The following is a 14126-nucleotide window of genomic DNA, read 5'->3' on the forward strand; positions in this document are numbered from 1 at the left end:
GCCTGTGATATTCTTCGTCATTTTCACATGGAAGACTGTAAGCCAACCCCTTCTCCCTTTCAGTCTGGAGTCAAACTTTCAGTCTCTTGTACTTCTCCTGAAGTTGATGCTACCTTATACCGTCAACTTGTAGGAAAACTCTTGTATTTAACCCATACTCGTCCTGATCTTTCCTTTGTTGTTGGCCTTGTTGCTCGTTTTATGCAAAACCCCCGTGAAAGTCATTGGAAAGCAGCTAAAAGAATACTTCGTTATGTTCGAGGTACAGTACAGTTTGGGATTCATTACAGTGCCAAAGCAGCTCCTCTGTTAGTTGGTTTCACTGATTCTGATTGGGCTGGTGACCCTGATGATCGGAAGTGTACTGCCGGTTATGTCTTCACTCTTGGTTCAGGACCTATTACATGGGCTTGTAAGAAACAGGCTGCCATTTCTCTTTCGTCAACAGAAGTAGAGTATCGTGGTGCCGTGGAAGCTAGTAAGGAAGCCTTGTGGCTTCGTCAGATCCTATCAGAGTTTGGCTTTGAGCAGCAGCATCCAACCACACTTTGGTGTGATAATCAAAGTGCCATTCAACTATGCAAAGATCCAGTCCAGCATCAGCGCAGCAAACACATTGAACTACACATGCACTTCATCAGAAAGCTCATTCATGACCATGTTCTTGAAGTGCAATATTGTTCAACAGATGATCAGGTTGCAGACATCTTCACAAAGGCTCTCACAGAGGCGAAGTTCACTAAACTTCGATATATGCTTGGAGTTCAGGAAGTTGTCACTAAGGGGGGATAGGCTCTAGTGCCTCCTTCCTTCTCCTATTGTGTCATATTTGTAAATCCTTCAATCCTATCCCAAGTTGTTCTTAAGGGGGGATGTTAGGATATTCCGACACATAGGATATAGTTAAGTTCAACTTGGTCTAGTATAGAGTTAGGTATAGAGTTAGGTAAAGTGTCTTTCTTTACCGTTGTACATTTTGTAACTTACAATCCGACGGTCACGATATGTAGTGATCCGACGGTTCACTCTCACCTCGGTATTACCGACACTTGATCCGTGGCTTGACACCCGATTGGTCCATGAGTTCTATTTAAAGCGCATGGAGGGTCATTGTTCGGGTAATCCGTGCATGAGAGAAGCTTATGTAAATTTTCATTCTTTGATTAATAAATTGCCTGTAGTACCCACGTTGGGACAGGCCGTGGACTGTTTCCCTCTTTGAGGGTTTTAACCACGTCAAAAATATTGGTGTATTGATCTGTGATCTGGTTGTGAGCGGTGTCCTTTTGGTATTCTTTCTGAGGAACTTACCCTGTAAATTCCTACAAAGATCACTTCATTGGGAAGTTCGGATCTAAGGGTGGAAGGAAAGGTAGATGTCTTGGTTATGAGTTCGGCCCTTATGCGAAGGAGTGTCCGAATGGCAGAGATGCAAGTCATCAAGGACATGGCCGAGTCTCAAAGGAAGCAAGGAACCCTAGGAATGGAAGTCGAAGGTTTTAAGGTGGCATTCGTCAATGGAAAGGTACATGTTTAAAAATAGAATTTTCAAAGATGCTTTTGAGTTCAGGGTTGTATTAAGTTACAGGAAGTCCATTGACGGTAATATGCCTAATTAGCCATGGCTAATTGGAATATTTGATTTTGCTCAATTTTGCCTTCTATAATTATTTATAAATAAAAAGGTGAGGAAAGGGGGACATAACTCACTTTTAGAATAAAGTCACTCCCTAGTAGCACAATGTTGTAACTTAAAAGGGGAGCCATGGGGGCAAAGGACCACGTAGAGAAGGGGGCCCACGTAGACACTTGGAGGGACTGCGCAGATGGAGGAGGAGCACGTGGCAAGAGAGAGGCTACATTGGAGGAGGTGGGCCTTAGGGTTTTGAGAGAGGCCAATGCTATAAAGGAGAGAGGAGCCTCCTCATTTGGGCATTGGATTATGTTGCATTTGAGCTAGTCATTTCGACTTAGAGCACACTGGTTGTTTAGCCTATCTGCAACACTGTTTAGTGCATCGAGTGTCTCCGTTCAGAGATCTCACACTTAGCCCCGAGGGACTTCGAGTGCCTGCTTGGGCAAGGTAGTTTCATCAGTATTTTGCAGGAGGAGCGATCTCTGGAGTTGAGGAGGAACTGAGCATTTTGATGACTGCGCAGTCTTGAGAGGGGAGGACGCAGTCTCTTTTGGTAGGAGCTCCGGATTGGGTTTATGTGGAGGATTTGAGCTTGGAGATTGAACAAGGGATCAGCCCTTGCTTATTGGAGGATTTTGGCAGAGTCTCGGGTAGAGTTTTGGAGGATTCTCTTCAGGGGTAGCGCAAAGCCTTGAGGGATAGCGTAGATCCTCAAGGGGGTGATTTTCAGGGGTCAACTATTTTAGAAAAGCTTTCTGGGCTTTTCTGGGTTTATTGAGCAGAGGTTGATTCCAGAGTTTCAGCATTTTCTGAGGAGGGGAACAGCCCCAAATCCTCACTTGATTCCAGCAATAGCAGCAGCACAGCGGTTCTCTGGTAGCTTGGACGCAGTTCAGAGAGAGGCCATTTCCTTGCCATTCTGAGTGTATTCCTTCACTTGCCCTGTGCAAGCCGAGGTGCTATCTTTCTGATCACCTCTTGTACTCTTTCCATTACTCAGTATAATAAAATGGCTTAGCATTTCTCTTTGCACTTCTCGAGTATCTGCTTATATTCCATGTATACATTATTTTATGTTGCACTACTATTATTTTTATCTCTTTGAGCTTCCCGGCTACTATACCACTTGTGTGTTTTTCTCCTATACTCTTAGACAGAGTCTGGAAAGGGCCAGGTAGCCTCCAGATGTCATCCTCTTCTCAGAGGCAACATATCTGGTAAACGCCCTCACAGTCCATCTCTGGTTGGAGTTTGCTTGTGTTTGAGGGATACCCCTGATAAGCGATATTACAGTGGTATCAGAGCATAGATCTGGGTCAGCCTGTGGAGCTAGCAGTCTATGACACCAAGGGAGAAGCCCTACATCTGTTACAGAGGTAGGAAATACAGAGATATTGAGCGTAGGTTGGAGAACACCTACGGAGAGGGAGACTGTGTTCAGGTGGTGGACACAGAACAGGAGGAGCCTGTGGTGAACACAGAACAGGAGGAGCCTGTGGTGGACGCAGAGCAGGAGGATCCGATGGCAGATGAGGACGGAAAGAGATTTGCGGACATGCTCCTCAAATCAGTGCAGGATCTGTCAGGGCAGATCGAGGTGATGGGGCAGAGATTTACAGCGATGGAGGCTAGACAGCGTGAGAACCCACGAGTTTTCCAGGTTGGTGAGGGATCAGGTACATCCCACCATTTGGCATAGTAGGGTGCCACTCAGCGTGATACTACTCAACAGATGGCCTCACATGCCCCTACACGCTCTACCATGCCCACTTTCCTAGGAGCAGACACAGGGACCAGAGCCCAGCAGGAGGCAGAGCTCGGTCATATGGGCGATTATTTTGCAGAGTACCAGGCCTATGGGCAGGAGTTCAGAGATTCTCTCTCATTCAGAGACTTTGTTCAGCTCCAGCCGGATAGTAGACCCCGCAACCATCACAGAGGATACCGGCATTATCATGATGGAGACACCCAATGCACAACTAGTAGATCCCACTTGCCTACGTTTGATGGCTCATCAAACGTTTCGGCAAAGTCTTGGGTGGAGAAGCTGGACATCTATTTCCAGCTTAACCAGATGTTGGAGACAGAGGCCATCAAGGTGGCAACATTACATTTGGATGGTGAGGCCCAGGACTGGTGGTTCCATGGGATGGTTACACTCGGACACTCCACAGTGACAACATATGCCGAGTTCACCAGGATACTGATAGAGAGGTTTGACCGGGTGATCCGGAACAGCACTTTGTTGAGCTGACGAGGCTCAAACAAATTGGGAACCCAGAGACCTACATTGCAGACTTCTTGAGGGTTTCAGTGATGGTGCCAGATCTATCCGTGGCATGAAGGATCTACATGTTTGTTGAGGGGTTAGTAGAGCCACTTCGGCCTCTAGTCAGATCCACTAAACCAGCCACACTCCAAGATGCTATTAGCAGGACCGGGACTTACAGGATGCCTTACCCAGGACCTGAACATCTCACCCCCAGAGACAGGCTTTCCAGCCTAAGGGGAAGGATGTGAGGATTCCGCCTCCAAAGGGGAATCCAGGACGAGCACAAATTGATGATGATGCTAGGAGGGAGATGAAGAAGAAGTGGTTGTGCTTTACCTATCAAGAGGCGTGGGCACCGGGACATAGATGTGCTGCTGGCAAAGCACATTTTATTGAGGTATTCTCCGAGAGCAGTGGGGAAGAGGATGAGGAGGATGATGTGGAGGCAGGAGATAGTCATGTCGCGCAGGACCCTTTGCCACCTCCACCACCACCAGCAGGTGGTGCAGCTTTTGCACCTACCGGAGGGGCCCTTGCAGCATTGCAAGGAGTTCCCAAGTATTTGACGTTGCGCGTACAGGGGACAGTACGTGGCCAGCGAGTATCAGTTTTGGTTGACAGTGGGGCAACCCACAACTTCATCGATGCACAGATGGTTGAGCGGAGAGGTATACAGACAGAGAGCTTTGATGGCTTTTCAGTTTTAGTCCCAGGAGATTAGACCATGGTGTGTGCTTGTTATGTCCTAGAGTTATCAATGACGATGGGCACCTACACACTGACTGACCACTTTTTCATGGTCAATATTCCGGACACCAACATGATACTGGGTGTTCAGTGGCTTATTACTCTAGGGAAGGTCACGACAGATTGGAAGGCCCTAGAGATGGAGTGGGATGATGAGAAGACAGGGAGGCATGAGAAGATACGGGGACAGCACACATATCTGCCTCAGACTGTTTCAGCTCATCGAATGGAGGCAGTCTTCTGGAAGGGAGACATAGAGTGGCCAGTGGAGCTGCATGCATCAGAGGCAGGGACTACAGGGCAGACGGTGCACCCAGAGATACAGTCCATCCTTGACCAGTATGCCACAGTGTTTGGGGAGATTCCGCCGGGACAGCAACCGAACTGGGGGTTTGAGCACACCATTGAGATGAGCAGGGCATACAGGCAGTGATTACTACCCCCTATAGGCATCCCAAGGCCTATCAGGATGAGATTGAGCGGGCCATTCAGGAGTTGCTAGCTCTTGGGCACATTTAACCGAACACGAGTCCTTTTGCTTCTTCCGTGGTGTTGGTGAAGAAGAAGGACGGCACATTGAGGATGTGCATTAACTGCAGGGCCCTAAACAAGAAGACCCTGAAGAACAGGTACCCCATACCCAGGATCGATGAGTTGATGGATGAGTTAAGAGGAGCACAGTTCTTCTCAAAGATTGATTTGAGATCTGGGTACCATCAAATTCGCGTGAGGGAGCAAGACATTCCCAAGACTGCCTTCAGGTGTCACTATGGGCACTTTGAGTTTTTGGTGATGCCCTTCGGGCTAACCAACGCCCCAGCTACATTCCAATCCTGCATGAATCACATCTTCCACAGTCACTTAAGGAATTTTGTGTTGGTGTTCTTTGATGATATTCTCATTTACAGCAGGACTTGGGAAGAGCATCTCCAGCACATTGAGACAGTGTTGCGCATCTTGGAGGAGCAGCAGTTCTATGCCAAGCTCTCCAAGTGTGAGTTTGGATTGACGGAGATGTTGTACTTGGGACACATCATAGGGGTGGATGGAGTGAGAGTCCACGAGGAGAAGATCAGGGCCATCAAAGATTGGCCGATGCCGAGGAACGTGACAGAACTCTGGGGATTCATTGGCATTTGTACTTACTACCGGAATTTTGTCAAGAGTTTCTCACAGCTTGCTGCACCCCTGACAGATCTGACGAGGAAGGGGGCATTCAGTTGGTCGGAAATAGCGCAGCGAGCCTTTAACAGGCTCAAGGAGGTTATGAGCAGCTGCCCAGTGCTTGTATTGCCGGATTTTTCGCAGCCATTTGTTTTGGAGTGTGATGCGTCGGGAGGGGATCGGTGCAGTGTTGATGCAGGGAGGTCACCCTATAGCCTTTGAGAGCCGAAAGCTCCTTCCGCATGAGAGGTTGTATTCTATATACGACAAGGAGATGCTGACCATTATACATGCATTGGCCAAATTCCGGCAATATTTAGTGGGTAACAGGTTCAGGGTGAGGACTGATCACAACAGCCTCAGGTTCTTTTTGAAGCAGACACAGCTACAGGAGAGGCAGCAGAAGAGGATCAGTAAGATCCAAGCGTATGACTTTGACATTGAGTATGTCAAGGGTAAGAACAACGTGGTAGCAAATGCCCTTTCACGTAGACCAGCCGCGTTGTCTCTTATGAGCTTGGACACAGACTAGAGGGCTTGACTCTTAGTAGAGTACTCCAAGGACAGATTTGCATGTGAGGTTCTGGATGGGCAGGTGGCGGATGACAGGTACATGGTAGTCAATAAGATCATCTACTATAGGGACCAGATCTTCTTGACTAAGGGATCTCAGCTCAAGAAGAAGATACTTCAGGCATCACATGATTCACCATTGGCCGGCCATCAGGGGTTTACCAAAACCTACAGGGCCATTAGAGAGAGGTTCTCATGGAAGGGCCTCAAGGAGGACATACTCCAGCATATTCGGGAGTGCAATATTTGCCAGAGGAATAAGGGGGAGATGAGCCATCCCGCAGGATTATTGCAGCCTCTTCCCATTCCGGAGGGGAAATGGGAGTGTATTTTGATGGACTTCATCACGGGGTTGCCCATGGTGCAGGGCAAGGATTGTATCTTTGTCGTCGTTGATCGACTGACAAAGTACGCACACTTTTTTGCCATATCCACACACTACACAGCAACGCAGGTGGCCGAGCTGTTCTTCAGAGAGGTCTTCAGGCTACATGGTCTTCCTAAGACCATCGTCAATGACAAGGACAACCTTTTCGGGCGGGTTTTGGCAAGAGCTTTTTCGGTTGGTGGGGACGGAGTTGACACTGAGTACCAATTATCACCCACAGACAAACGGGCAGACAGAGATAGTTAACAAGTGGCTAGAGGGCTACTTGCGTAACTATGTCAGTGGGCAGCAGCAACCATCGCTGAAGTGGATGCATCTGGGGGAGTACTGCTACAACACTACACATCACATGTCCATTGGTATGTCACCATTCTATGCTTTGTATGGATATCATCCTTTATCTTTTGTTGATGTGATGTTTGGTGCTAGCAAGGCTCCGAGAGCCAAGATTTGGATCCAAGAGAGTCAGGATATCCTCCGAGCTCTCAAGGACAATATGGCTACAGCGTAGAACCAGCAGAAGTTGTACGCTGACAGGGGTCGGGTGGAGAGACAGTTTGAGGTGGGGGACTTGGTCTACCTACGATTATAGCCATACCGACAGTCGTCACTGAAGCAGAAGGGAGCTGAGAAGCTCAAGCCCTGCTTTTATGGACCATACAGGGTGATACGCAGGATTGGACAGGTTGCGTATGAATTGGAGCTGCCCCAAGGCAGCAAGATTCATAACATTTTTCATGTATCATGCCTGAAGAAGGCATTGGGGCAGCAGGTGAAAGTGACAGATGAGCTACCACCCACGGATGATGAGGTGCATTTGGTGTTGCAACCAGAGGCTATTATTGATACCAGGGAGAGGCAACTGCGGAGCAGGACGGTCCGGGAATTCATGGTGAGGTGGAAAAATTTACCGGATGAGGATGCCACTTGGGAGAGTGAGGAAATTTTGCAGCATCCATCACTTCAGTTGCTTGAGGACAAGCAACATTTTGCCGGAGGAGACTGTAATATTCCTAATTAGCCGTGGCTAATTGGAATATTCAATTTTGTTCAATTTTGCCTTCTATAGTTATTTATAAATAAAAAGGTGAGGAAAGGGGGACATAACTCACTTTTACAATAAAGTCACTCCCTAGTAGCACAACGTTGTAACTTAAAAGGGGAGCCAAGGGGGCCAAAGGACCACGTAGAGAAGGGGGCCCACGTAGACACTTGGAGGGACTGCGCAGATGGAGGAGGAGCACGTGGCAAGAGAGAGGCTACGTTGGAGGAGGTGGGCCTTAGGGTTTTGAGAGAGGCCAACGCTATAAAGGAGAGAGGAGCCTCCTCATTTGGGCATTGGATTATGTTGCATTTGAGCTAGTCATTTTGACTTAGAGCACACTCGCTGTTTAGCCTGTCTACAACACTGTTTAGTGCATCGAGTGTCTCCGTTCGGAGATCTCACCCTTAGCCCCGAGGGACTTCGAGTGCCTGCTCGGGCAAGGTAGTTTCATCAGTGTTTTGCAGGAGGAGCGATCTCTGGAGTTGAGGAGGAACTGAGCATTTTGATGACTGCGCAGTCTTGAGAGGGGAGGACGCAGTCTCTTTTGGTAGGAGCTCCAGATTGGGTTTATGTGGAGGATTTGAGCTTGGAGATTGAGCAAGGGATCAACCCTTGCTTATTGGAGGATTTTGGCAGAATCTTGAGTAGAGTTTTGGAGGATTCTCTTCAGGGGCAGCGCAGAGCCTTGAGGGATAGCATAGATCCTCAAGGGGGTGATTTTCGGGGGTCAACTATTTCAGAAAAGCTTTCTGGGCTTTTCTAGGTTTATTGAGCAGAGGTTGATTCTAGAGTTTCAGCGTTTCCTGAGGGGAACAGCCCCAAATCCTCACTTGATTCCAGTAGTAGCAACAGCACAGCAGTTCTCCGGCAGCTTGAACGCAGTTCAGAGAGATGCCATTTCCTTGTCATTCAGAGTGTATTCCTTCACTTGCCTTGTGAAAGTCGAGGTGCTATCTTTCTTATCACCTCTTGTACTCTTTCCATTACTCAGTATAATAAAATGGCTTAGCATTTCTCTCTGCATTTATCGAGTATCTGCTTATATTCCATGTATACATTATCTTATGTTGCACTATTGTTATTTTTATCTCTTTGAGCTTCCCCACTACTATACCACTTGTGTGTTTTTCTCCTATACTCTTAGACAGAGTCTGGAAAGGGCCAGGTAGCCTCCAGATCTCGTCCTCTTCTCAGAGGTGACATATCTGGTAAACGCCCTCCCAGTCCATCTCTGGTTGGAGTTTGCTTGTGTTTGAGGGATACCCCTGATAAGGGATATTACATTGAGACATAGCACCGGAGGTCTGTGAAGCAGATGGTGACAGGGAAGCCTAAATTCAAAAAGGAGCATGAAGGTACATGTCTGAGATGTACCGAAGGGAAATCTTATAAGGGGTCCATCCCCCTCATGCCACAGGTCCACAAGTTTGGAACAACCTGAGGAGTTTGATTCATGATTAGGAATCTCATGCATGCAGAGCCCTCTATGGCTTGAAGCAAGACACCTCGAGCATAGTATGAGAGGATCAGCAGCTGTTTGATGACGCTGAGATTCACTAGGAGTGAAATCGATCCAAACCATCTGAAGGTTATGGATGACAGACCTCTCATACCGACACCTATGTCTGATAGGTGCAGACCCTCTCATTTATAGAAGACAGAGGGAGTTGGATTCTGAATGTGGAAAGATAGACTACTAGCCTGTGACTACCTCGAGGATCTTAACTTTCAGAAGTTATATGGTAGTGATGTCGGACCAGATTTGGGAAATGCCTCTGAGTTTCAAAAAAAAAACTGATTCACGTTGATGTTCTTGGTGAACCTTCGTCTGAACATATGTTTTGCAGTTAGCATTGTGAGCTCATATTTGGTTGAGCCTCATATATTGGTGCCAAGAATCTTCTGAGATGTCTTCAGGACACAATCTCTCATGGATTGAGATACACTGCCGGAAATATGACTCTGCATGATTATTCGAATGCTGATTAGGCAGGTAGTGTGGAGGATCACTGGAGCAATTCTTAGTGTTATTTCTCTTTGGATTCTGCTTCGACATAATGGATGAGCAGGAAGCAGAAGTCGATTGCCATAAGCACCGCCGAAACCGGATACATATCTACGAGTATGATCTCGTATGAAGCTGCCTGGTTGGGGAAGCTCTTCAGTGAGTTGTTTGATCACATACCACTGTGATTCTCTGTAACAACCAGAGGTGGGATTCGATTATTGAGGAATCCCGTATTCGTCGATTGCTCCAGCAGATAGACATCATCTGGGATATGGTAAGTCGATGAGCAAGGAGGCTCCATCGCATTAAGATGATGTACAGGTCGATACACCTTGTCAAAGCCCCGAGGAAAGATCTAATCTGTGATTTTCCCAAATGACTTGGAGTCGTCAAGAAACCCTTGTACAAGGGTCCTACATGTTGCATACATTGAGCTCTAGGAGCTCTGAGGGCTTGCGGTTCTTATTGGAGTAACATACGACCACAGGGTGAGTCACCCTCCCCTGGTGGTGCGCATTGGAACAAGATGATTCGCTCTCTTGTGGGACAAGATGATTCGCTCTCTTGTGGAACAGGATGATTCGCTCTCCTGTGTAGTAGGATTGATGTGTTCTCCTGTGAGGCCTGGATTGATGTGGTCTCCACAGCAATTGTAGCAGGATTGATGTGTTCTCCTGTGAGGCCTGGATTGATGTGTTCTCCATGGCGATTGTAGCAAGATTGATGTGTTCTCCTGTGAGGCCTGGATTGATGTGTTCTCCATGGCGATTGTAGCAGGGTTGATGTGTTCTCTTATGAGGACAGGACTGATTAGTTCTCCTGTCGAGGCATCCTACCCATGCAGTCTGGAACTCATGGGAAGTACCTCTCATCTGATCAATGAGCAGGGAAATGAAGTTAGGGACCATAGTAGTACCAATGGATGCATCGCTGTATCTACCGTACTCCCTACGCTAGGATGACCTCCATTGATCTAGGATCAATAATACTGATCTGGGACTAGTGGTAGGAGTTGTACCATACTATGATGCTGACTTCGGGTCAGTTGAGACTGGTTTGGGACCAGTACGCACTCTGAGACTGACTTCGGGTCAGTGGAGAATTGTATGAGACATTCTCGATCAATTCTTCTTCTTAATAGTTGAGCAGAGACAGCAGAGCTGAGCAAAGCGGAACAGAGCCAACAGAGATGAGCAGAGCCAGCAGAGTTGAGCTGAGCTGAGCTGAGCAGAGTTGGGCAGAGCAGTGCAGGGCACTGATGGCAAAGATAGTATAGTCGGTCTTATGGATCAATAGATGGAGTTCTCCCTAGTTGAGAGGGAGTGTTAAATTGGCAACTAGGGCCAAACTCCATTTGTGTCAGCTTATTTATGGCAGCTGATATTTTTATTGGATCCCTCTCGTCGAGAGGTGTAGGATTGATCTAAAGATCATCCAATTCTAATAAGTATTTATGGAGATATGAATTTATTTTGATTATGGATTTATCATCTAGCCGACCAGCAACTTGAGTAGGCTCAAAAGCCCAAAAGACACGCCTATTCATCACTTACATTTCAGTATAAATTGGCAAGGACTTGAAGTCATTTCAGATCATAATTCTTGAGGTGATCTCCTCTCCACGTCTTGGGTTTTTGGAGAAGGAGAGAACATGAGAATATGCTGGCCTAGATGATGCCCTAGCTCTCACACAGATAATTCCCTCAATTATAGTCAGTGCAAACCTATACGTTGCTCACAATGAATCTCTATACACTGGCCATACGCATAGCATTATGTTGGCCATATAATATATGCATAGATGGAAATATATACACACAGTATATCACGCAGGGAGAGACACATTTATTGGGGCAATGAAGATGATACGCTGGACACTGATAATACCTCTACGCAGATCGTAGCTGATATTCAACGCAGTTATACAGCCCTATCATGTATACGCTGGTAAGGAGACAGTGCAGATCATGTTACCCTGGGCAGTGAAATATACCACGCAGGTCATATGATATACCACAGAACACTGGGAAGTCATGGTGATACATGCAGGTCATATGATATACCACGCAGTTGAAACACTGGACATCACAGTCAAAGGGAGCACCACAGTCATGAAGAAAGTGAAACCCTATGTTGTTCATGGTTGGAATACGCACAGTAATACACGCAGGTGGATTACGCACAAAATTACACGTAGGTCTTCATGAATGGTTATACGATGCGCTGTCATAAGTTTTATATATATATATATATATATATATATATATATATATATATAGATATATATATATATTTACGCTGGAAATGAGCCGCAGTAATACAGTAGTATCTACACGTTGTTCTTGATTAGGACACTGGCCTTGATATAATATCATTTATACGTTGTTTATGATCAGGAAATGATATAATGCATATGGATACACTGGGAAGTCATATATATGTTGCAGTCATGGTTAAACTTTGGGCAGCAATGAATACACGCTATAAAGGTAAACGTTGTGCAGTCATGGTCAAGTCATATACGCATATGGGAATGAAGCTATAGTGGTCATGCAGTCATCGCAGTATACGCAGCAAACACTACGTGGATGGAACGCGGTCATGCCCTGACTTATACGTGGATATCATACGATGGCATGGATGGATTGCACTGTCACAGCTTACCATGCAGTCAAGGGTATACACTGTGTATAAAAGTCAAGGCAGCGCATATGAACGCAGTCAAGAAGTCGAGGCAGCACATATGAACGCAGTCAAGGGTATCCTTGAGCAAACCCTATACGGAAAATAATAGGACTGCGTAGAGTATTGCATGGAACTATAGCCTAGCTGCTTTGCTAGGCTGCAAGCCATAGCAAGCAGCTAAGGCTGATGTGCATATGGTTATAACAGTAGCATTATGAGCAGCATGATGGGCAGCATAGGTGCATGATGACTTGGAGCATGGACAGCAACATGATCAATGAGATCATGGACATGAAGGGCAGCATGATGATAATCATGATTAGTGCAGCATATGCAGTGGTGCAGCAAGTGGACCAAGATGCAGCACTACGATAGGTGAAGCCGTCACCTTGAGAATCAGTTGAAGAAGAATGTCTTCAACCAATCTCATCATTATACGAAATGATCTAGATAAGTCAAGTGTTGACTTCTGTTGTAAATGTACTATCTCTCTCTCTCTCTTTCTCTGTTGAACTTTGAAGAACATAAAAGAAGAATTGATCAAGGGTTTCCCCACACATTGTGGGGTTTGTCCTTGGCTTGCGCCACATCTTGTGTCTTCTTGCTTGGCTTATCTTTTGCGATTTATATTTATGTTCTATCTGCAGTTTAATTTATGCTGATGTGATTGCTAATATGGAAAAGAAATTAAATAAATTGCTCTAGCATAAAACATACCTAAAATTAACACAAATCACAAGCCTAAGCTTGTCTTTCCAAAATGCAAAGTGTCCCACTGGCAACCTGCCCATCATGAGATCCATCTACTTTGTAGACATAAAGGTGGACTTTAAGAGATAGATGTGCTTCTACCATCTACCATACTGTCAGCTTTTCTTTCCAAGAGGCTATGAAAGGATGACAGAAATCAGCTCATTTCATCAATAGTGATAAAGTTTGGAGGTTCTCCAACCAAATGGTTCATGGATAAGTTTTCTGTCTTCATAAGTTAAATTTGCTGCCAAGAACAATCAGCCTCAACGGTGATTCCAGTGTAACCAAATCAAGAAATATCAAACTGTCAACTGAGCTAGCATCAGAATATTAGATTCTAGCAAATAATCAAATCACAGAAATATTTCAATGAGCAGTTATCCTATATATGAGGCTCATCCATAAATCAATTGATAGGATGTAAGAACAACAGTGATCCCACATATGCAGACTAGCCACGTCGTCTTCTCATCGGACCTTTAAGTGAAGAAAACAAGGCTAGGTCTTCCATCCCGACTTTAAAAAATCAACTCCCTCTTAAATTTTTAAACAAGTGGGTCATTGCATCTTTGTAATCCAATCATGGATCGCCCATAACTCCCTCTGAATATCATCAAGCCACCTGAAACCTGTCATTTTTTTCTACTATAGACGCATAGGCCCATGTGCCAAGGACATCTATTCTGATTATGCAGTTTCCATGCCAGTACTCAAAGGCATCATCAGAGTTATAATTAGTGGACATGACTTAGGCAAGAAGAGTCAAAGATTCTACAGCTTCCTCTGAAGTCTTACTTTAGTTGGTCATTTAGCCTTCATTAACTTGCTTCTTATTATATCTAACAGTCTTACATG

At 45.8% G+C, this 14126-nt stretch overlaps 1 protein-coding gene across 2 annotated transcripts in view; it reads right to left on the minus strand.

Annotated features, from left to right (window-relative positions):
- LOC149227777 (2-methoxy-6-polyprenyl-1,4-benzoquinol methylase, mitochondrial-like) overlaps positions 1–14126 on the minus strand; it is a 227203-nt gene that overhangs the window by 23721 nt on the left and 189356 nt on the right. The gene's annotated exons all lie outside the window — the stretch shown is intronic.

This window comes from Pinus tabuliformis, chromosome J (genome assembly GCF_031772625.1).
Source record: "Pinus tabuliformis cultivar Carrire ecotype Pingquan chromosome J, CPIR1, whole genome shotgun sequence".
Taxonomy (NCBI): Eukaryota; Viridiplantae; Streptophyta; class Pinopsida; order Pinales; family Pinaceae; genus Pinus; species Pinus tabuliformis.